Raw genomic sequence first — 24,957 nt, forward strand, 5'->3', positions numbered from 1 at the left:
CATTTTGGGTTAATTTCTATCTCTTTCATTTCCCTACTATAAAAAATGTGTTTGCACGGTTTTGCGCACTGGGCAGTGCCGGTTAGCTATGGTTAAATTATTCCTGGTTCCACTAAGTCTCCTCTTCAGTTTTCCCTTGAAACTAGTCTAACTCTCAACCTAAGCACTCAAAAAGCATCTTACAGCTCAGCACTTGCTCAGACCTAATAGCAAGCGCTACTATACCCTGACATTGATTGACCAGCAGGGCAAGGCTCTTTATTCACCCCTCACCAACCAAGTGACTAAGCAGCTCACCCTACTATTCAGGCATGACCAAAGGGCAACTTCAGGTGTACTCTCCAGTCCAGCTGGTGAATCTGGGTATCCTGAGGCAATGTTACAACTGCCTCATGTACACAGACATCCCTCTCCTCCTACCACAAAACACTAACATTTGCGAGAGATGCAATTATACAGCCAAACTGGAAGCTAAGCTGTCTCCACCCAAGACTGGAACAGACAGTCAAGAGGAGAAGGTTAACACTTGCACCACGACTCCAGCTGCACGCAGACCTACTTAAACAGCACTGGCAAAAAATACACATAAATACACAAAGTCATACTTGGAGGCTCTAAATAAAAACCTGCAAAAGCATCAGAGACCTCCAAAGCAGACACCCAAACAACCTGCACTTCCCGTCACAAACCAGACAACACATAAAACACAAAATCAGTGTGCCACACAATCACAGCCCTTAAGGTGAAATAACACACTTAACACACTAGTAATAGGTGACTCTATAGTCAGGCACACTGATGTCCCACTCACTAGGCTGGACAAGCAGAAGGTTACTGTTAGCTGCCTGTCGGGAACCAGAATCCGTCACATAACACAAGCACTCGGGTCACTCCAGAACAAGTACAAATATGACTCTGCAATTGTTCATGTTGGTGTGAATGACCTGAGATGTACCTCCCTGGACTACATGAAAAGAGACATGGAAGAGCTCTCTGATCATGTAGCCCAGGCTGGTATGACCCTGACCCTGAGTAGCATCCTGCCCTCACCAAGAATTTTACCTCAGTATAAAGAAAAAATAATAAATTTCAACAATTGGCTAAGCTTTTGGTGTCATTCAAAGGGTATCCAGTGTCTGTCAGCCTGGGATGACATGCTCGACAAGCCGCGTTACTTTGCAAGATATGGCTTGCACCTGTAACCCCTAGGCTTACAAATACTGGCCAAGGCTCTTGCTGCCCCCATAGTGTCTTTTTTAGGCAAGGTTCAAAAGTCAAACCCACCTCCATAAACAGCACAATTAACAAAAAACTGAAGGTTATGCTACTCAATGTCAGGAATTTAAATCTCAAAATATATGCACTCAAAGAACTCCTCAGTATGGAGAACGTCGACATCTGTGCAGTAACTGAAACCTGGTTCAAGGCTCCAGAGTGCACCCCAGCACTACAGGGCTACAACTTATACTACACGTTTTGACCACAGAACATGGGCCGAAACACAAAAGGAGGGGGTGTATCCATATTCATCAAGGATACCTACACCTCCATGTTAGTGGCACAGCATGATACCTCTGAGATCATCCATGTGGAACTAACATCGGGCAAATCTGCAATGCAAATTGTGGCCTGCTACAGATCACCTTCCATGACCCAGGACCACCACTCCACCTTTCTGGAGACACTGGAAAACATGAAGGTCCTACCGAACACCCTGATATTGGGTGATTTCAATTACCCTACTGTTCACTGGGAAAACTACTTGAGTACAAATTCCCAGGCACAACGCTTCCTGGAATTCATTGACTCAAATGCCCTGGACCAGCTGGTAAACTCCCCTACCAGAGGTGAAAACATATTGTACCTGGTCATCACCAACATGGGCGACAGGTGTTCCACACCGGAGGTCAACCCGTCACTGGTTAGATCAGACCATAAACTAATCACTCTGGATGTCCACCCACCACCACCACCCCCAACTAAGGAAACCACAGTAAAAAACTTTTCTAAAGCAAACTTCACCTTACTTAAGACAGAGGTGGTAAGTTTCACAGCCCTCACGGTAAAGGATAACGCAGCTCAATATGCAGAAACCTTTACAAATGCACTCTATGAGCACCTACAAGGATGCATGGATCATGCCATCCCTAGCAAAACCAAGACTCACTCCTCTAAGAGAAGGAAAACAGTTTGGTGTACCCCTGCAATAAACAGGCTATACAATAGAAGGAGGAAACTAGTTCAGAAATGAAGCAAATCCCAAGAAGGAAAGATATCCCTGATCAGTATCAGTAAGAAACTGAGGTCCCTCATGAAATCATCCAAGGCTAACTTCGAAAGAAAAATAGCCAAGGATTCAACAGATAACCACAAAGCCTTCTTTAGCTATGTTAAGACTCTAAGTGGCAACTTGCAGATATGCACTGAACTAGTGCAAAATAGCATAAAGTATACTGAACCTGCTGATATTGACAACATCCTGACAGAAAGATTCAGTGCAAACTTCACCCCTCTCTCACCTCCAAAAGGGTCCACAACAATACCAGAAAAGTGTAGTGTTCCAAAAATCACAGACGCACAGGTGAAAACAGCCCTTTCCAAAAGCCAAAAACACAGCGTCAATGGGACCAGATGGTGTTCCAGGCTGTGTCTTGCACAGACAACAGAACAAACTAACCCCCCACCTAAACACGCTGTTCAACCTCAGCCTCTCTACAGGTTATGTGCCCATAGAATGGGGCACAGCAATGGTTATTCCTCTCCAGAAAGGAGGGGCCACAACTGACCCTGGTAACTATCGCTACATAAGCCTGATTAGCCTGGTCTGCAAGGCTATGGATCGCATCATCATGGAACTCATTAACAAAGACATTGGGAACCTCCAAACACTTGACCTGACCCAGTTCGGCTTTATTAAGGGCAGATCATGCCTAATAAACCTGGTTGACTTCTTTGAGACAGTCACCAAGGCCATAGATGTGGGAAAGGTGGTTCACACAGCCTACTTTGACCTCGCCAAGGTTTTCGACACCATTCCCCACTCGGGTATTACAGAAAAACTCACCAGCCTGAACATAAACCCTTACTTCACGAGATGGGTTGCCAACTGGCTTACAGACAGAACCGACATGGTAAGAATAGCGGGCTCCTGGTCCGACTCTAATCCAGTCACAAGTGGTGCCCCCAAAAGGCTCGGTTCTGGGACCCCTACTGTTTGGCATATACTTCTCAGAAGTACAGGCAAACACAGGAGGACTATGGCTAACCAAGTTCACCGATGACCGCAAATTGGGAGCCATAATTGACTCTCCAGCTAACAAGGACATCCTCCAAACGGGCCTTACTGAGACGGACACCTGGTGTCAAAGTCATGGCCCCAAACTAAATGCCAAAAAATGCATAGTCATCCCGTTTGCGAAAAACAAAACACCCACAAATTACCACATAGGTGGCAGCCCCCTTAATACAGAAGAGGTAATAAGAGATCTGGGGACTCCGATAGATAGTAATCTCTACTTTGACAATCATATTGCCAAAGTTGTTAGGAAATCCTTCTATGTGGCCCATCTAATTACTAAAGGGTTCGCATCTAGAAATAAAGAACTTATAGTGCCCCTCTACTCGTCACTCATTAGACCCATCATAGAGTACAATGCCCCATTTGGGATGTACCTCACAAGACACTTCCAACAGCTGGAAAGACCAGAAAAGTACCTCACCAAGAGGATTACTGGTCTCAAACATATGTCCTATGCAGCCCGACTGAAAAAACTCCGGCTGTACTCAGTGGCATATCGCTTACTCAGCGGTGATCTCTACCTGACTTACAAAGCCATGTCCAACTCAGAATTCATGGACATGCTCCACCTAAAGAAATCCAAGTCACTGCGAGCCACGCACTCTAGTGATCTAAACCTCGCCACAACAATAAATAGAACATGTTTAAGGATAGATTCCTGTCACAGAGACTCCCCATGCTTTGGAACAAAATTCTAAATTACATCAGGCAGAGCCCCTCACTAACACTCTTCAAGAGAAACCTTGACGAGTGGATGGGTAACAGAAAATACACCCCTGGGATCACTTCATTGGCTCTGCTTGACAGAGGATCAGTTAATTAATCAATGGGGTGGCGAAAGCCAACACCCTCTGGCTAGGCTTATAAATGCCCTTGGGCAGATAGCCTAGTACCTACCTATGAACCTATGAACCTATAGGTTGTTGTAGTTTATTGTGTTGTTAATATGTTAATTATTACTGTATGTGCCTGAGTCTTACTGTCATTCAAACTATGCTCATTGTTATGTCTTGCACGGGGACCAAAGCAATGTAATTTCATTCAGCTTGCACTGCTGTGTATATCTGATTGACAATAAAGTTTACTTTGACTTTTTGACTTTATCTGTTCAGCTTGTCTGATAAGGTCCAGCCTTTCATTCATAAATGAAAGCACTTAATAGTTATTTGTTGAATAAAAATCTCTTTCTAAATTTTAAAAGAATCTGATTCACAGTTTGACAAGATAACTTTGTTTAACTTTTCTAAAATTAAAAATGTATATATGTATCTATATATGTGCTGAGTCATGGCATTGCTTGACATATGAAGCAATACCATGACTCAGTCCTTTTTTATCAAGAAGAAGCGAGTGAGAATGTTTAACAAATTATACTCTGGCCTTCTTTAAACATTGTTTAATAGTTGAATGTTATCATGATACTGTGGATGCATACATTTAAACTGTTCAATTTTATCTGTGCAGCTAGTTTGTCATGTTTGATTGTTAACACTTAATAGTTACTTGTTGAATAAAGAAAGGTGCTGGTTAGGAGTATTGCTTCTATGTAATTCTGTTAACTTAAAACCCTAAACACATTTTGCAAAGTCATATAAGAATGGACTCCTGCATATTTCTACACCAAAGAGAAAGTTGTAAGTAATGGAATGCACTGATCATATAATGCAGTTGCAATACCCTCATTCACTCATACTGGTACCCTCATAGGTCTTAAGAAAATAAATGGATTAAATGGCAAATGGCTGGAACCATAACAACTTTAAAGTGTAGAGGTCCTCTGCATGTCTGTCTGTGCGTAGTCACCTACAATTACATTTGTTTGAAAGTTTCTGGTGACACTGAAAGAGCAGCTCTACATGCTACAATAACCCTGCAATCCATAAGTCCATGTCTGATTTCACAGTTTCTTTTATTCTGTGATGATCTCAGCATATAAATAATTTAAGTCTTCATTTTCAGAAACTGGTTGTTCCACATATCTGCTAACAGTCATAGCAGCTCAACATGTAACATACTCACATGTGGAGGTAGAAGAACAGGAAGCTGTGGGTTCCATTCCCATACCAAGTAGTTGGTATCATTTTCACAAAGTGACACTGCAGTGCAGCCTACACTCCTACATGAACCATCCTTAGCATAATGAGGAGAATGCTGCACTCCTGCATGAACCATTCTTATCATTATAAGGGGAATGCTGCACTCCTGCATGAACCATTCTTATCATTATAAGGGGAATGTTGCACTCCTGCATGAAGCATCCTTAACATAATAATGGAAATGCTGCACTCCTGCATGAACCATTCTTATCATTATAAAGGGAATGCTGCACTCCTGCATGAACCATTCTTATCATTATAAGGGGAATGCTGCACTCCTGCATGAACCATTCTTATCATTATAAGGGGAATGCTGCACTCCTGCATGAACCATTCTTATCATTATAAGGGGAATGCTGCACTCCTGCATGAACCATTCTTATCATTATAAGGGGAATGCTGCACTCCTGCATGAAGCATCCTTAACATAATAATGGAAATGCTGCACTCCTGCATAAGCCATCCTTAACATAATAACGGGAATGCTGCACTCCTGCATGAACCATCCTTAACATAATAAGGGGAATGCTGCACTCCTACATGAACCATCCTTGACATAATAGGGAGAATGCTGCACTCCTGAATGAACTATCCTTAATATAAGATGCTAAATAGAGGTCCCATCTGTCAAACTTGGTGGTAGCTCAGGTAGATGTAAATGATCCCATGGTCTTTAGTAAAAATGTTTGAGGAGCTTTGATTATATCATGTCATAATTCAATACTTATACATCATACATTTACATATCATATGTTTCACATTATTCACATTTTTTTTCTTTTTCTAAATAATAGCATACTTTTCTTTTAACATTCGCTAAAATAATAATTAAAAAAATATTTTTTGTCTTACAATTCACCCTCCCCACCTATTTTTCCACAACCAAAACCTTATTCCTCTTAACACAACTGTGCAATCCCATAACTTGTTATACAGTAATTCTTGACACCTATTTTGCCATATATTCCATCAAAATCTGACCACTTTTTCTCTTTATAACATCCTTATAACCCCATATAACAATGTCTATGTTTGTTTCAGGAAAACAATCACATGCATATTAGGTTCCTAGGTTCATGAGTTCATTAGGTGGTTATTAGGCTAATGGCCCTAGCTACTTTACAAGTCTAACCATGTAAAAAAACATCTACCCTAATTTGCTTTAGTTAGATGGTAGTTGTTAGCAGAGCAGTTCTATGATCAGCACTGACTACCCTTCTCTATCAGGGACATAGGTGCCACCTCTGCGGTGGTGAATTTATGGTCACCCTTCCAGTTGTCAAGGCTGCACTTAAATAGTGTCATTGAAGGGCTCTGAATCAAGTGAAGTGGGAGCTTATTCCAGAGGAGTGAAATCTCTGGGAGATATATCGGTCTCTCCGACATGTTTTGCTAATGTCAAAAGCTAGGTTGAGACCCATGGAGTGAATGATTCTTTTTCCATTTTATTTGTGGAATTGCAGCATTTCCATTAGGATAGAGTCAAAGACTGTTCTGTAGGCCAGGCACAGGTCACCTCTCAGCAACTTGTATGATACAAAGTACAGTGACATGACTTTCAGTCTTTTCATGGATTCTCTTGCTTGGAAACCTCTGTGGTCTCTCCAGTTGCTGCAGATGTCTGGTGAGATACACACAAAAGGAAGCACTGTAGTCAATTAGTGTCCTGATAACGGTCAAGTACAGTGGAGTTATAACCTTTCTAGACTTGGATGCGATGCTGTTATTTATGAGATGTGCAATGTAGAAGGCTTTCCTTACCACTATAAACACATGATGATCAAAGTTTAGATTGCTATCCACCTGTGTTCCCAAGTCTCGCACTACTGGTTTTGAGCTTAGAGGCGTGCTATCTAAATCATAATTAGCATGGGACTACTCCTTTGCTAAAGGGATAATGAGGTATTTTTTTGTGTTTAGTTTTAGTCTTTTTGTCTAGGCTTCTAGAATTAAACAGCATGACCTTGAGTTTGTCTCTAGTGGATTTCTTTATGTAGCAAGTTTTGTTGTTTTGAGATTGTGTAATAAAACGACACTATGTGGGAGGCAAGAATCTTTGCCAGTATCCAAAAACCTTGATGAAACAGGTGAAGGCCATCTCTGGCAAAGCAGAGTGGTCTGTTGACCATACCTTCCCAGGCTGTCAGATACTGGAGACCCACAGAGTGTCACCAGAAGCTAAACCAGTTATTGAAATCAGTCATTTTTGTCTGTATTTTGGCATCATCCTAGGTGAAGGTAGAATGCTGCTTAGGGATAGGGACATAGCTGCATTGGGCACATAATCTGAGAGTTCAGTCATGTCTCTCTTCATATAGTCCAGAGAGGTACATCTCAAGTCATTCACTCCAACATGTATTATGACAGGGTCATAATAGTAATTTTTGCTGAGTGACTTGAGTGCGTACATGATTTGACAGATCCTGACACCTGACAGGCAGCTGACTGTCACCTTCTCCTTGTCCAGCCTGGTGAGGGAGCCATCTGTATGTCTCACTACTGAGTCATCTATAACTAGGACATTAGATTTTGAGATGTTGTCCTTTAGTAGCTTAATTTTTGAGATACTGATATGTGTGTTGTTATGTGTAGTGGTGGATTTTGTTTATGTAACAGTATGTGTAGGTTGTTTGCACACTGGAGATCTTTGGTCTTTTGGTAGGCTCTTAGTGAGTAACTCTATGCATGTGGATTTATGTGTCTTGACCGTATCTGATGTGAGTGGAGAGGTGTGTGTGTGTGCTGACAACCTGTTTGGTGTCTTGTTTATTGTTACCTGACAGGAATAATTCTAGTTTCATTGTATAATTACATCTCTCACATAATGTATTTGTTTGCTTTAGGAACAAGTGCTGTCAGTATACATGAGGCAATTGCTACATTGCCTTAGGATGCCCATGTTAATTAGGCTGGCTGGAGAAATGTTGGTAAATGGACTTTCCATAGTAGCAGGTAATTCTTAAGTACCAATTTGTGAGAGGGCAAATTAGATCAGCTATTGCTTTAAGATTAACAAGGGAACTTACTCTATAGAAGATCAGGGATGAAAAGTGGAGTAACGCTGCTCAGTGCTCAGCTAAGTTCACTGCAGTGCAGAAGTATGCAGCTGAGTTCCCCATGGAGCAGCAATGAACCTGGAAGGGTTACACTGACTGGTGTCTAGGGAAAAACTATTTTATAGGAGTTTGCATCTATACAAGGCACCACTAATCCCTGTTGTGCAGTGCACAGCTGTGCACAAATGTGAGGCTTATATACAAGTGAAATTTAACAGTTTTAAACTAGTCTGCCAATAGGAAATAACTCAATGATAATTCCTCCAGCAATCCCCAGTTCAGACAAGGCTATATCCACACTCATCTGCCACAATGGTGCAGCAGAGTTCTACTTAATGTAAGATGGCTGGGTTTGAGTTCAAGTGTATGAAAAACAGGTTCGATTCAGCAAGTCTGGATCTAGTCTATGCTAATTAAGCAATATTTCAGTGCAAATCAAGTGCAGATAATAAGCAGGTACAAACAGTAAAAACAGTCAAAAAGGAACAAATTAATGCTATAAAACAGTAAAATACAGATGAAAAAGTGTAGATCAAGAGAGTAAACCAAACACCTTCCTTATGTAGAATAACTAATTTGAAGCCCAAGTGCTTAAATCAAAACTAAGAGGTTTAGAATAAGTTACCATTTAATCAGGTTACTAACAAGCAGTAACAAATGAAAACTTTAAGAACAGGCAGCAGAAAACAAAATAATGTAGGAAGAAGCACAGATACAGTAAAAGCAGCTTATTAAAGTGCATTTTGTTTAGTTTTTTTAGTAGGTGGGAAGGGTGAAAACATGATAATTCAAGTTTGAGAGTAAGGAGGTTGGCTTTCTCAATTCATCCTTCTGTACTCAGTAGAAGGAGCTGGTGAGATGGGACTGAGAGAAGTGCTCAAAATCAAAATTAATAGTAGGGTTGGGCAACTCAAAAGCCACCAAGTTCTATCCTTAAATGAAAAACTTAAATTCAAAATTAAATGCAGACAGAGATCTGTAATAGGTAGAGAACAGCAAGTAAGTCAAATGATGATATTGTTGTTATCATGCATGCCCTCAATGACCTCTTTGAGGACATCTATCAGATGTAGCAGACTTGATGCAGCATTAAAAATTCACACAGGTCTGTTGCACACACCTGGAATATTGCTAGTGTACATGTAGAAGAGGTCCATGATGACATGTTAGTCTACCTCACAGTTGAGAGAGTCAGTATGTCTCTATACATGCATGCATCAGGTGCTGTCCCCCCACCTCAAATGGATGCATGATGATGTACACCCTTGTATGGGAACAAGGGCTGTATGGAGGGTGTGTTGAACTGCATATTCAACCATATCAGGAAGTTGTATCTGCTGAGTCATGCCATAGGTGATCAGTGATGTTTTCACAGTCCATTGATTCTGTGTGATTGGCCTAGATGAAGGTAAGACTGTGCATACTGTCTATTCTGATCCGGCCTAGGGTTTTGACACAACTCTTCATGCAGGTATCATTGAGAAAACCTCCATGCTGGAGATTAACTCTTATGTCAGTTGATGGGTAACCAACTGGCTCACTGAGAGAACACACTGTGTGAAAGTTGGTGAATCAACCTGTACCAACAGAGCTGCCACCACTGGCAAACCCCAGGGATCTGTGCTTAGGCCTTCACTGTTTGAATTATATTTCTCAACAGTTCAGGCTAAAGTATATGGCCTTTGGCTTACCAAGTTTGCTGATTCTTGCATGTTGTATGCAATCATTGAATCCACCAATGGTGATAACATAGTACATTAGGAGCTAACACACACACAACTGAATGGTGACAAAGGCACACAATCTACAAATAAATGCAGAAATGTGTGTTTGTAATGTTGTCCATCTGAAAAGTGAAATTCTATGTTAATCACAACATTGACAACAGTTCTGCTATACAGAAACCCAGTGATGCAAGCACTGGGAACACATGCAGATAGCAATCTGAACTTTGACCATCAAGTGTCCACACTGGTATTGAAAGTCTATGTTGTGCGCATCATAAGTCATGCCATCATATTAAGATCTTAAGATTGTATGAAAGCACTGTAGTCAAACCTCATCACATCACTAACAAAATATAATGTTCTTTTTTTCATGTACCTCACCAGGCACTTGTAGCAGCTGGACAGACCACAGGCTTTCTCAGAAAGATAATACAAGCCCTACAAACCATGCCATGTTGTAAGAGGATAGATTAAAAGCCATGTCACAGTAATCTTTATTGTATAGGATGAGTTGATGTCTGCCTGGCCTCCAGACCAGTCTCTGACCCTGCCTTGGTGGGAGTACTGCATATCCAAAAATGTGATATAGTTGATGACATCAGCAGTGTCTGCTGAGAAGAATACAATGGTGTCCCACATGCTGGTGTAAAATGCTCTCTGTAATTTCAAGGATGAGGGATAATAGGACATACCACCTATGCTGAGTTATCCAAGGCCTTTGAAACTATCCTCCATTCATATCTCATAGTGGAGATCTCCCATGTGAGAATTGAGCCATACAGTAGTAAAGAGATAGGCAACTGGCTCACTGACATAACACACACTCTCAAAATTGGGAAATGTACCTCTGCCACTAGCCACTTACGATTAGAACACCACAAGGACCTGTGTTGGGCCCTCAACTGTTTACAAACTTCATCCCTGAAGTGCAGGCAATGGTAGATGGCTTGTGGTTTACTAAGTTTGCAGTTGACTGGTAACTGGACACACTAATATAGAGTCCCCCAATGATGCTAACATATTACAGAAGGGGCTGCCACACACAAATGATTGGTGCCAAACTCATGGACTGAACCTTAAAGCATACAATGCCTCATTGTTCCCTTTGGCAATGAAGTGCCCCTGCTAATTATGATATACATAGCACTCCCTTTAAGCTCAAACACAATGTTGTCAGACTTGGGAACACATATTGATAGCAATCTACACTTTCATCAGTATGTGTCCATAGTGGTTTTACACACATTCTGCATTGCGCATTTCATACATATGGAGATCACATGCAAGATCAGTGTGGTCATACCTCTGCTGTACTTGACCCTTATCAGACCACTAACTGAGTACAGCGCTCCCTTATGTCTGTACTTCACCAGACACCTGCAACAATTGGAGAAGACACAGGGTTGTGCCTGGGAGACTCCACAACCTCCAAACATGGCATACATGGAAAGATTGAAAGACCTCTCACTGTACTTAGTATCATGCAGGCTACTGAGACGTAACAGAGCAGTCTCAGATCCTGCCCTACTGGAAATGCTGGACATCTGCAAATCTAATGAGACAAGAATAACTTGGTACAGGGTTCTCAACCAAGCCTGTGGCATAAACAGAGCATTCTGCGTAGACAGACATATTCCCCAAGTCACACTCCTCTGTAATAGGCTCCCACTGCATATGAAGTGGTGCTGATCAATGACCCTATTCAAGCAGAACCTTGACTTCTGGTTGGTTGGTGGTAAAGTCACCTCTGTGGTGGCATCTATCTCTCTCATGGACCGTGCAGTCAGTTCTGGTCACAAAATCGCTCTGCTAACAATGACCATCCAACTATGCCCAGTAAGAGTACTTGTGTTTTTACAAAGCTAGGCTTTTAAACACCATAGGACCATTAGGGTAGTAGCCATTCTATGAACCTGTGAAGCTATGAGCTTATGCAAGCCTCTCAACAGGGTTCTGTTCTCACTACAATCAACTGTGAATGTCTGTCTCTAGACAGAAGAGCAGAAGAGTGTATCCCATAGTTACTGCTCCAATACCAAAGATTGACACTATTTTGATTTGGCCTGCTGATATCTACTATAAGTTCACCTGCTGTTTTGTAAAAGCCAGACTTGTGCTGTGGCACTTGCATAAAGTACTGTGTTCTCTAGTCTGTGACCTTAGGTATGTTGCAGTTCTTTTCTTAATGCAGTCAAGTGTGTGTGTGTGTGTGTGTGTGGGGGATTGTGTGTGTGTGTGTGTGTGTGTGTGTGTGTGTTTGTCTAAACAGAAAAGCAGAAGTATGTATCCCACAGTTACTGTTCCAATACCAAGTTTTAACAGTATTTTGATTCTTGCAGATGCCTACACATCCATTTCATGCAGCCCATCCAACGTCTTGTCCCCCATGTGGCCTGCTGATGTAATCTACTATAAGTTCACCTGCAGTCTTGTAAAAGTCAAATTTCTGCAGTGGCACTTGCATAAAGTGCTGTGTTCTGTAGTCTGTGTAGCTTATATCGGTAGGGCTTCTATTCTGACTGCAGTCAATTTTGAGTGAGCTGTTGCTTGACATTAAGAGAGCATTCTACACCAGTATGTGGGACACTGTTATATTCTCCTCAACAAACACTGTTGATGTCATCAGCTATAAAGTGTTGTCTGAGACAGTCCACGTTGGACTTGAGCTGTGGCACTTGTGTAAAGTACTTTGTTCTGTAGTTTGTGCATTGAGATATGTAGGGGGTCTATTCTTACTGCAGTCAAGTGTGTGTGTGTGTGTGTGTGCATGTGTGTGCATGTGTGTGCATGTGTGTGTGTGTGTGTGTGTGTGTGTGTGTGTGTGTGTGTGTGTGTGTGTGTGTGAGCTGATGCTTGTCATTACGGAGAGCATTTTACACACCATATGGTGCACTGTTATATTCTCATCAACAGACACTGCTAATGTCATCAGGTCTAGAGTATTGTCTTAGACAGTCCAAGTCTGACATGAGCTGTGGGGCTTGTGTAAAGTATTGGATTCTGTAGTCTATGTACTTAGGTAGGTATTCTATTCTCACTGCAGTCAACTGTGTGTGTGTGTGTGTGTGTGTGTTTGTGTGTGTGTGTGTGTGTGTGTGTGTGTGTGTGTGTGTGTGTGTGTGTGTGTGTGTGTGTGTGTGTGTGTGTGTGTGTGTGAGTGTGTGTGTGTCTGTGAGCTGCTGCTCAACATTAGAAAGAGTATTTTACACCAGCATGTGGGACACTGCTATTGCCATATGTTCCTCAAGCAATACGGCTGACATCATCCACCATATCAGATTTTTGGATATGAAGTACTCCCACCAGGGCAGGGCGAGACACTGACTTGGAGGCCAGGCAGACATCACTTCATCCTACAGAGTAGAGTGACATGGCTTTAACTCTATCCACATACATCATGGCATGGTTTATAGGCCCTGTGTTATTTTGCTGGGAAAGCCCTGTGGTCTCTCCAGCTGCTGCATGTGTCTGGTGAGGTACATGCCAAAGAGAGAATTACACACTATTACTATTCTGATGATGTTTAACTCCACTGCTGCCATAAAATCCTAAGATCTGCATATGATGGCATGATGCATGATGTGCACAACATAGGCTTTCTATACCACTGTAGACACTTGGTGGTTGAAGTTCAGGCTACTAACTACATATGTTCTCAGTGCTGGCATCACTGGGTTATCAGCATAGCAGGACTGTTGTTAATGCTATGATTGATATGGAATTCTACTTTTCAGACAGCAGCATAAAAAATACACATCTACATTTACATGTAGATCGCAGGCCTTTGTCCCCATTCATTTCTCTGTGTTAGGTCCACCTGTATTGCACCCATTATGCAAGAATCAGCAAACTTGGTAAGGCAAAGGCCATCTACTTTAACCTGAACTGTCAAGAAATAGAGTCCAAACAGTAAAGGGCCAAACACAAAACCCTGTAGTTTGTCAGTGGTGACATCTCTTGTGGTACATGTTGTTTCACCATATTTCACTTGTTGGTGAGCCATTTGCTCATCCATCTAATGATGTGAGGGTTAATCCCCATCTGGGAGGGTTTGTCAATGATACATGCATGGAGGATTGTGTCAAAACCCTAGGCCAGATCATGATAGGCAGTACACACTGTCTTACCTTCATCCAGGCATATCATATGGAAGCAATGGCCTGTGATGACAGGCCATTTCTTCCATGTGATGTGGAAGCAATGGCCTGTGATGACATCACAGATCACTTATTGCATAACTCAGCACGTACACCTTCCTGGTATGGTTAAATGCACATTTCCACTCATCCTCCACAAGGACTATACTCCCATACAAGGGCATACATCGACATGCATCCATCTGAGTAGAGGGGACAGCACCAGACGCATGCATGTATAGACACATCCTGACTCTCAGTTGTGAGTTGGAACAAGATGTGATCATGGACTTCTTCTACATGTACACTAGCCATATTCTGGCTTTGTGCAACAGACCTGTGTGAGTTGTTAATGCTATATCATGTCCATTACATCTGACATGTTCTCAAAGAGGTAATCGAGGACATGCATGATGACAACAGTATCATTTTGTGGAACTTGACCAGGTCAAGGTATTTGACACAAATCCACACTGAGATATTCATTTAACACTGTCATATGTGGCCATAAACAGCTATATCACCAAATGGGTAGACCAGTGCATCACGTATGTTGCATCTATGTGAAATGTGTGATGTGACATATATCTCAGGTCTGGTGAACAGGTCTGTACATCATGGCTGCCTGATAGGCCCATTCCTGTCCATTAATTAAGTGATGGACATCACAGATGATATAAACATGCTGTGTCCACACATCTGCCTGAAGGACTACAGAATGTGGGCAATCATTAACTCAGTCTGTGAAAGTACTATAATACAGACAGTAGCAACACACAAACACTGCTGCCACAGGCATGACAACACCTACATTGACAAGACATATGGAGGGATTTGTTAATTCAGGAAACAAATATGCAACCCAAGTATAATGTGAACAACACACCCTATAATCAGACCAATAGGTATTTGACCTGTGTGCTGGGGTAGATGCTAAGTGGTACATCCACTCATATGTGGTCACATTGCTGACTACTCCCTTGAATATAACACAAGTACTGGGTTTGTGAAGGGCATCCATATCAGAGGACATAATACCATCATAGTTCCCAGCCTTCATCATACCAATAACTGTGTACAATGCACCCTTCTTCATGTACCTCCCGACACATCTTTCAGTGATGTGCAATTCTAAGTATACCACCTTTGTCACACTGAGCTGTCACACAGCTTACTGCCATATCTATGTATTCTTTCTGTGGGATATGTATGAGTGTCTGATAATGCAGAACACCGATCAAGTTGTTACACCAGATGCATGTGTGGTACCTGTTCAGCTTATGCACACAATACATACATAGGTGTTTGACAGCATTAATGGCATGTGTATTATTGTGCTATATATATATATATATATATATATATATATATATATATATATATATATATATATATATATATATGCCATGTAGACAAGCCTACCAGCCTGTGTTACCCATACTCTCACATGCAGGGTTTGCAGTGTCCCTCCTAACACCTCCAGCAGATATTACACTGCCAGGACAGTGTGGTGTGAGAGGTTTCCCTCATACAGTGTGGATGTAGCATAATAGTTTGTCAAGTGTATGTGCGCAGACTCATCTGTTCTCACTGTAAATCACATATGTTACATCAAAGGCATGGGATTACTATTGGTATTATTCTGATATTGTCCATAATTGTGGCTGGTTCTTGTAATGTTTTCCATGAGCCTTTATCTGTGCCTGCCTTGCTGGAGAACTCTGCTGAGAGTGCACTCATATTCAGGCATATCAGTTTGCATAGCTTCACAATATGCACCCTAACCCAATTGTATGTCAAATCCCTGATACACGACCTCTGCATTATTCATGTAAGTATGCTTATCTCACACAAACATCCTCCCCATCATGTCTCCTTGTGTGCAATCATATAATACACTTTTTTCACTGTACTACTGTACCATATAGGTATGTGATTGAACTTCTATAACCATCTTCTATTGACATGTCCTCCTGTGCTGTACATTAGGTAGTTCCACCTGTCCTCTTTTCCTGTGTTCATCCCTACAGTTCAAGTGGGTGTCCCTATTCAATGCACACACTTCCCCTGAGTGGTCATTTTACATGACAGTCCATGTCGTGTTATAGATCATACCTTGTGTGCAAACATATAATACACTTTTTTCACTGTACTACAGTACCATATAGATATGTGATTGAACTTGTACAACCATCTTCCATTGACATGTCCTCCTGTGCTGTACATTAGGTAGTTTCACCTGTCCTCTTTCCCTGTGCCCATTTCTACAGTTCATTTGGGTGTCCCTATTCAATGCACACACTTCCCCTGAGTGTTCATTTTACATAGCAGTCCATGTCCTGTTACAGATCATTTACACAGCTTCATTGCAGATTGCCAGGAATAGGATATCACAATGCTCTGCACTGTAGGTACACTGTCCTGTACTAGGTTTGGACCATATACATCATATTCATAACTCTCAATTATCCAGATATTCCCAGGATGTCCAGATGTTTTCCTTATCAAATTTGTGGCTTTCTGCCATATCATTGGGATGATCTTAGGACTGATGTGATTCAATATTGCATACATTTGAAGTTGTACATCTCAACTGTCCTGATTTGAGCAAAGTATCCACTTTTTAGCTCGTATTTGTGATCTTTTCCTCCTAACGCATAGGATCATAGGAAGTTGCAAGACTATTAGCCCTGAGGCCCTTACAAACCTAGACAAGAATTTAGCCCATGTTCCAACAAGTCAGCACCCTTGCTGTCCATCAGGGCATAAAGACATCCCTGCCAAGTATTGAACCCAGGACTTTCTGAACTACAGAGAAATGCACCACTAGGCCAACTTATTGGTTTTCTGGCAAATCACTGGCTTGTCATTGCAGACTGAAGTCAGAAACTGACAGACAGTTGAGTTTCAAACTTCATGCTCTTTAGATAGTTCATGGTACTGTACAACCTATTATTCCTTCAACTTTCTAAGGTTGGAAGACCAATATTAAAAATCTGCCCCTACTTTTTTTGGGGGGGGCTTCATTCTCCCCATTATTTATGGCTTTTGTGATGCCCCTGCACTAGCCCAGTAATCAAGGAGCCTCAATCCTCACCACTAGCGCCAGTGAGGGGTGTACACAATGGGAGGAAGTACATACACACAATAAAGTACAATTTCCCTTAAGAGCATACAGAGATCACAGTCAGTCTGGGGCTGGTTTCTGCCTCTTTCTCCAGATCCCCAATAAGACTCACCTCTGGCAAAGGTATAAGGTAAAGGTCTCAGCCAAGTGGTCAAGCCAAAACCTCCATCATCCTCTCTGTCCAACTGGTGCTTTGTGTCCCTGCCCAGCTAGCTGACACACACACTTTGATATTTGATTTATACACAAACACAAACACACTTGGGAAAGGCTGACACATGTTTACTAGCTATGCCCCCTTCTGCTCAGACTATAAGGTTGTTATCACTGCCACCAACTACTACTTATCAGCTACTATAAGGCCTTTATAAAGGGTGCCCAATCCAACTTTGTAATGTTACTATTAATCCAAATGGTAAGTGTGACCAAGACTAAGGCTATTTAGGAGTGGTCTATACAGTGTCACCAAATACATATGCAAGTACTCTAAAAGCTTAAATGTCTCTAAACAAACCAGCCACAATTAAAAGGTTTAAATATATTTAATAATAAATAATAAAAGAACAAGACAATACTCAATCAACACAGTAACTACAGAGTTCAGAATCATAGGAAATATTTTAAAACAACATTGTAGGACAGTCTCAAATAAATACAGAAAACATGTAAACTAATCTTTACTATATCTCTATCTATATCTAAAAGATACTGTGTCCTACATAACTTACTTACAGAGCAAGGCAAATACAGATGAGTGGATGTTCTTGCTAGGTCCAAGACAAAATACAAAATGCACCATTTCCCTCTCTGAGAGAGTTCTTAGATTAATATCACATATTACTGCTGGGTTAGCCTGATGACATCACTCTTTGTCATCTGCCTTCAGTTCCCAGGCTAACAGAAACTAACACAATTTTAAAATCTCTGTGTGAGAAGTACATATCTCTTGGAAGTTTGCAGAACTTAGAAATTGTATAACAATAAAATGCTTTTATATTTGAAACCTAGTAATTATTAATGTTTCAAGATAATAGAAAAACCTATAGGTCCAGACATTGTGTTTGTTTCACTGAAACTAAGAGATAACACAATTGTAAAACAATTTCTACTTATTTTTTTTTAAGTTTTGCAAGTTAACTCTGTATGTTCCAGCTTCTACTATTAAACATACATTTGCACAGGTATATAGTTTATATACATTTTTGTTCTTTTCCAGTAGGATACACTGTGGACACATTCTTGAAGCTCAGTAACAACACACAACAACTTTACAATATTACAACTCAGTAACAGTTCAACACACACTTCTGCACCAGTAGTTTAATATACACATAACATAGTTTTCTTAAACTTGTAAGACACGCATATGAATCATATTCTTATTCACAAATGACACACGATTATCCACAAAATTCCAGATAGCTGGGCTGGCCATGTCACAGATTTGTCCAGATTTCTTGCTCTAACAGGTTGAGAGAGTTTCACTCTAACACATTGCTATGCAAAGTCTTTGTCACATATGTTGCTATTTCTGTTATTTGTCCCCTCATTGTGTTGGCCTCTGTGTAGTGTATTGTACTAACACATTGACAGCTATCTGTGAAGTCCTGGTGATCATTATGGCATTCTGCACAAATTTGCAGATCATAGCTGCTATGCTTTACACAGAATTCATATCTGCATTCACTTACACAGTTTCCTAGCCAACAGCACACGAAACCTAGCTTAGGTGCTTAGGCACACTGCACATCTTTTTAATATGAATTACAAGCTACTGCTCGCTTCATACTGCCATGCAAACATGTATCCCCGGATTCGTGAATGGCTATATTCTGTGCAGGAACAGTGTAGGAGATCCTGCATGGAAAATGGCCACCGAGCGATACAGAAAAGTGTTGTTTTGTCATGCACAAGCGGCCCTACACTGTTCCGGCACTGAATGTGCAGGATGTAAATCACCTCATTTGCAGGTAAAAACCATGACAATGAGATGATTTTGTGATCCACGAAGCTGGCTGGAGTCCATCCAGGAACAGTGTCAGAGCAGTAATGTATTCAGTTAGTAACTAAATACATTTCCACATCTGAGCAAACAGAGGTAGTACAGCTCCTAGAAAGCATGTTTTACAGTCAAACACACATGCCAATGGCCAAATGTAAGGCCATTGGAATTAATAAATGTTTATATTTTTATAAAATTAAACTTTTTTTTTGGCTGATCACGGCCACTTAAGCTCAGGGCAACGGTGCGCAAATGGGATCGTGCCGAAAAAAAAAAACCTGAGAAAAGTCAATTTTAAGATGTCTGCATTTTGCCATTATAGTCAATGGCATGCAGAATGTAAACAATACGAGGGAGCACTGGTTGTCAAGGGGAAAGGGTCCGTCTAAGTGCAGTAACTAAGGATGCACACACTGGGATATGCATGAGGGGAGTTATACTGAATCACAGATTTCCTCTAAGTGTCAGCTTGCACCTAACCTTGTAGGAGCAGCAATATAATAGTGCAAGTATAAGAGCTGAATGACTTCATAAGGGGGTGTGTCATGCTTGCTGTAAGCTCATTGGAGCTCTCTGGCCTGTGTTTGCCCTTAGCTAAGCACAGCTAAGGAAGAGGGTGTGTCTGAGGCTGTAATGTCTTATTTCATGAAATGCAGAGCGTGTTCGAGTCCAGGCAGGGTCATTTCTGCTTAAAAGAGCTTACATTAGCTAAAAAAGTGTGTGTGGTGTGCAGCAGGCCAAAGAAAAAAAAAAAAACAAAATAAAAAGGAAATAGCAGAACTGTATACATTTGAGCAACAGGTATGTATGGCGCACCTCAGGGCTTAAATAGGGAGGAAGTGAGAAGGGGAAACAGCAGTAGGAAGGCAATCAAGGAGAACTAGCATAGCTGACAGGTGGAATGTATCAGAATCAGCCAATTACACATACAGCAGCCCAGCACACTAAGTATGCAAACACCCTACAGACTGTTTTTTTCCCACAAACTGTGCACCACCAGTGTACACAGATGGGAGATTTTTAACTGGCAAAAATAACTAAATATGTTAGAGGCTGCTGCTGCTTTACTCCATCAATATGTACTAGAGACTGAGGGTGGTTAGGAGGAGAATGCTGACAACCGACCCACAGTGAGGAGGAGGATAAGAGTTCAGAGATCCAGGGTAACCTACCAGGGCCTACATGAGCTGGAGATAGTAGAGCTAGGGTGGACAGGGACATTCTACAGAAAATCATTGAGCTGTGCCGGCCACGCTTTACATGCAGAACTAATAGAGGGGAACCCATCCAAGTGGATACCAACATATGTCTAGGCTTAAGAATACTAGACACAGGTACCTTCTAAAGACCAACTGGGGATATCATGGGGGTCTCACAGGCATCAGCATCCAGGGTACTCCACCAGTTCCTGGATGCCATGACACAACATGCCAATGAGCACATACATTTCCCCACTGCCTGTGAGGCACTAACCACACGTATGCATCTCTTTCACCGTATAGCAGAATACATTGAAGTAGTTGGTGCTATAGACTGCACACACATCCACATCAAAGCACCACCCGGTGAGTGGGGCAGAGTCTACATAAACCGCAAGGACATCCCCTCCATCAACTGCCAGGTTGTGTGCGCTGCCCAGGGCATTATCATGAATATGTGTGCTGGCAGCCTTAGAAGCTATCATGACTCCCACATCTGGCATTTCTCAGAGCTGTATCAGGTGTTTGCTAGGGGGGACATCCCATATGGCCATCTAGTGGGGATGCTGGCTATGCACTGGAGCCGTGGCTGATGACACCCATCAGAAATGCACACACACCCAAACAAGAGCACCACAATGAGGCACATGCACAAACCAGGATCATTGTAGACTATGTGTTTGGGATGCTCAAGTTACAGTTCTGCTGCCTTGACATATCCAGTGGAGCCTTGCAGTACTCTCCAGCTACATGTACACAAATGTTCATAGTACGTGCCATGCTACACAATATGATCCTGTGGAAACAGCTGCAGCAGGAACAGCACGGGGCAGGACCACTCAGCCCCCTACCATTGCCAAGGCCAGCACAGGCACAGAGAGACTCAGAGGAGGAAGAACCTGAGCCTGCCCCTGTAGGCAGAAGTAGTCGTGCACAATATGCCCAGGCCTTGGCACTGAGGCAACGCATAGCACACACATTGACACTGTAGGGACCCAGGGACTGGTACCTCTCTCCAACTCACACAGACAGTAAAAGGTATGCCAAGCATGACACTACCTAAGACTTACCATGTACAGGGAGTGTACTATGTCCATGCAACATAGTCAGCCCTCCACCACTGTCCTCAATACTGGCCCAGCAACAAGGTAAGTTACTCTTCCTATCAATTACTGAATGGCAAAGTATGTTCTCATACTTGTATGTATGATATGGATGCAAGCATGCAAGGGAATTGGATGGCTGAATGGAATAGCAGCAGACAGCTATATGGGACAGCAGAAAATTCATAACAAATACTGGTGCCAACATACTAGGCAGCACTACAAAAGGTGACATCCCCCACTGTTGTACATGTGATGGCCCAAAGAACTGTGGGTGTCAATAGGTCACACACATGGATGTCAATAAGGGTCACATATCCAACACCAGCCTCACCCAGCAGGACAGGTGTAGATGACCATGAAGAAAGGCTGTGATAATGTCACCAAATTATGGCAATGGTGAACAGCCCCCCTCTGGACCTACACAGACATACTACAGCAGGTCTCCCAATTGCATTCCAGTTCTGAAAGGTAAGAAGTCTGAAACTGAAATATATGCTATTAAGATCTAACATGTGTACTCTACTGATATGCCGCCTGTCTGCATGATAGGTCACAATACAATATGAAATGGAAGCCAACAGAGTAACTGAAATACCAGTATAGTCATTTCAAATGTTAACATCTGCAGGTGTGCAACCCCCCACCCCACAATCCCATGTAGAAATGCAGTAACAGATGGCCTGCAGCACTCTCAAATGGCCTACAGTGCTCTGGCAAAGGCCCATGCCTCACCCATAGTGTCAATGTATGGAATGTCAGGGGGTCCCAACTAACAACCTAACAGTAAACAGAAAACAAATGCAAGGCCATGCTGACAAATCCCAGCAGCATTCCTCCCCATCTCCTACTGCAAGGGCTGTGGATCAGGCCATAAATACTACTGGGATAAAGGCCCAACTATAGGGATACCTCTGTGATATTGCTTACATAATGTTTAGTGGAGGAGAGAATAACAGAGGGGGGAATAGAAACATGGATGTCATGGAGTGTGTGAAGTCTGAAACTCTAATGTCCGCCCATACTACTTCCAACTGCAAATCCATTAATGAATAGCCACAAAACCACTTGTAAACCACAATGTGAAGGTAAACTGACCAGATATACGAGTCCTGCCTCTGTATAACCTGGGTATATCTGTACCACTGAGAAGTATGGTCCCAGCAGGATATGGCCATTCCTTGAAGTTGAGAAAAGCACAAAGAGGGTAACCCCAGCCAGCACACTAACAAGGTGTTGCACTATTTACACAGAACCAGCAGCCTATTGTCTGTAGCTACCACTCCACAATGGCAGGTGTGTGCCAGATTGTGTAGTCTATATGCCTCAGAATATTGGTCTCAGCAGCATTCATCTCATATTTCCCGGTAAATAACTGTGAGCAAAGAATGATAACTGTCAGTAGTCGATGACATGACACATCACAGTGTAAAACAGTACATATGTCAGAATATCTATGCTACAACCAAACATGTCACACAAGCAGCACAGATAGGAATAGTTACAGAAACCCCTGTATGTTAAGCCCATTGTGTTTCCATATTGGCAACCAATTTACAGATATCCTGCAGAAACAGTTTGTTAGGTGTAGCTGTAGCACACAAAACCCTGAACTGGAGTCCAATACTCCCTGGAATGGATGCACACACTCAGTCTAGAAGGTCATATTGGGCATGCTTCTACACTTAGAGAAATGAAGCCCATGTCTCACAACACAGTGGACTACAGTTATTGGTTATTCGCAGCTGTCTGTTTACACACAGCAAATTGTACATCATTGACACACACACACTGGATTGGAATACACACACATATCTAAGGCAAACGCATTATAATATGTCACACACAGAGACGTGGGGAAAAGAAAGACAGACAGCGACAGAGAGAACACCATTATGAGGCCTACCCACCCACTGCACATTCCATTGGCCTATATCACATGATGTACTGATGTCATTCACTGTAGAAATACCTTTGGGTAGCCCTCAGCCCTATAGTCTCAGTGGTGCTACTGATAAGTGTGTAACATACAGTACAAATAGGTATCCATGTAGCAGTTGTGATCTCAGTCCTGTGAAATGTAAATGTGTGTGTGTGTGTGTGTGTGTGTGTGTGTGTGTGTGTGTGTGTGTGTGTGTGTGTGTGTGTGTGTGTGTGTGTGTGTGTGTGTATGTGTGTGTGTTTGTCTGTGCGCGTGTGTGTGTGTGTGTGTGTGTGTGTGTGTGTGTGTGTGTGTGTGTGTGTGTATGTTTTTCTAGATGAATGTGGTTGAGGCCATTCACACTTACAAAATCTACTGTACCCCTCCTTTGGCACCACTGCTGATGTCACTCACCTTCAATGATACCTTGGACAGCTCTCCAACATATAAGCTCCATGGCACTTGTGATATCTGCATAATACTGTAGTGTAGCAAACTAGTTAGGTAGGAGTTCCGATCCTGACAACTGTATAAATGTGAGCGTTTGTATGAGAGAGAGTGTGTATCCTTGTAGAAACCTGATTTTGTGGTAATTCACACTTACAACACTTCTCTTACCTCTCCTTTACCACTGCTGCTGATGTCACTCACCTTCAAAGATACCTTGGCACAGCTCTCCAACATGTAAGCTCCATGGTGTGTGCAATAAATGCAGAACAATGTAGTAGTAATAGCTACATAGGTATGGGCTTGAATCCCAACCCTGGAAAGTGTTTGTGTGTGTATATATGTATGTTCATAGCTCAAAGATTTTGGCCCCATTTACACCCAGTACTCATCTCAGTGCCTGACTTTAGCAGTCCTACAGATATCATCCACCTTAGAAGTACCTGTTGCCAACCCTCAACCATGTAAGGTCAGTGGTGCATGCAGTAATTGCATAGTGTAATGGTCCCAAAAGATTGTTACAGAGAGGTTTGAATCTCACTCCTAGTAAATGTGTGCATAGAGTAATGTACTTTTTGGAATCTCTCACCCACTACATCACCCAATGTCAGTATTTACAAGGGCTGGTGATGTTCCTCACCTTAGAAGTACCTTGGGACAGCATCCAGTCAATAAATGCTGTGTTGTGTGCGATAAATGCGGTATACTCTACTAGCAATAACATACCCTAGGTAGGGGTTTGAATCTTATTACTGGCAAGTGTGTGTGTCATCAGTATCCTGTGTGGGGGTTGGTGTGATTGTGTAATAACAGGATCCATTGGGGGGGTGGGATTTGCTAAATTA

The sequence above is a fragment of the Protopterus annectens genome, chromosome 5.part0, assembly GCF_019279795.1.
Source record: "Protopterus annectens isolate FY-2018-M chromosome 5.part0, PAN1.0, whole genome shotgun sequence".
Classification (NCBI taxonomy): domain Eukaryota; kingdom Metazoa; phylum Chordata; order Ceratodontiformes; family Protopteridae; genus Protopterus; species Protopterus annectens.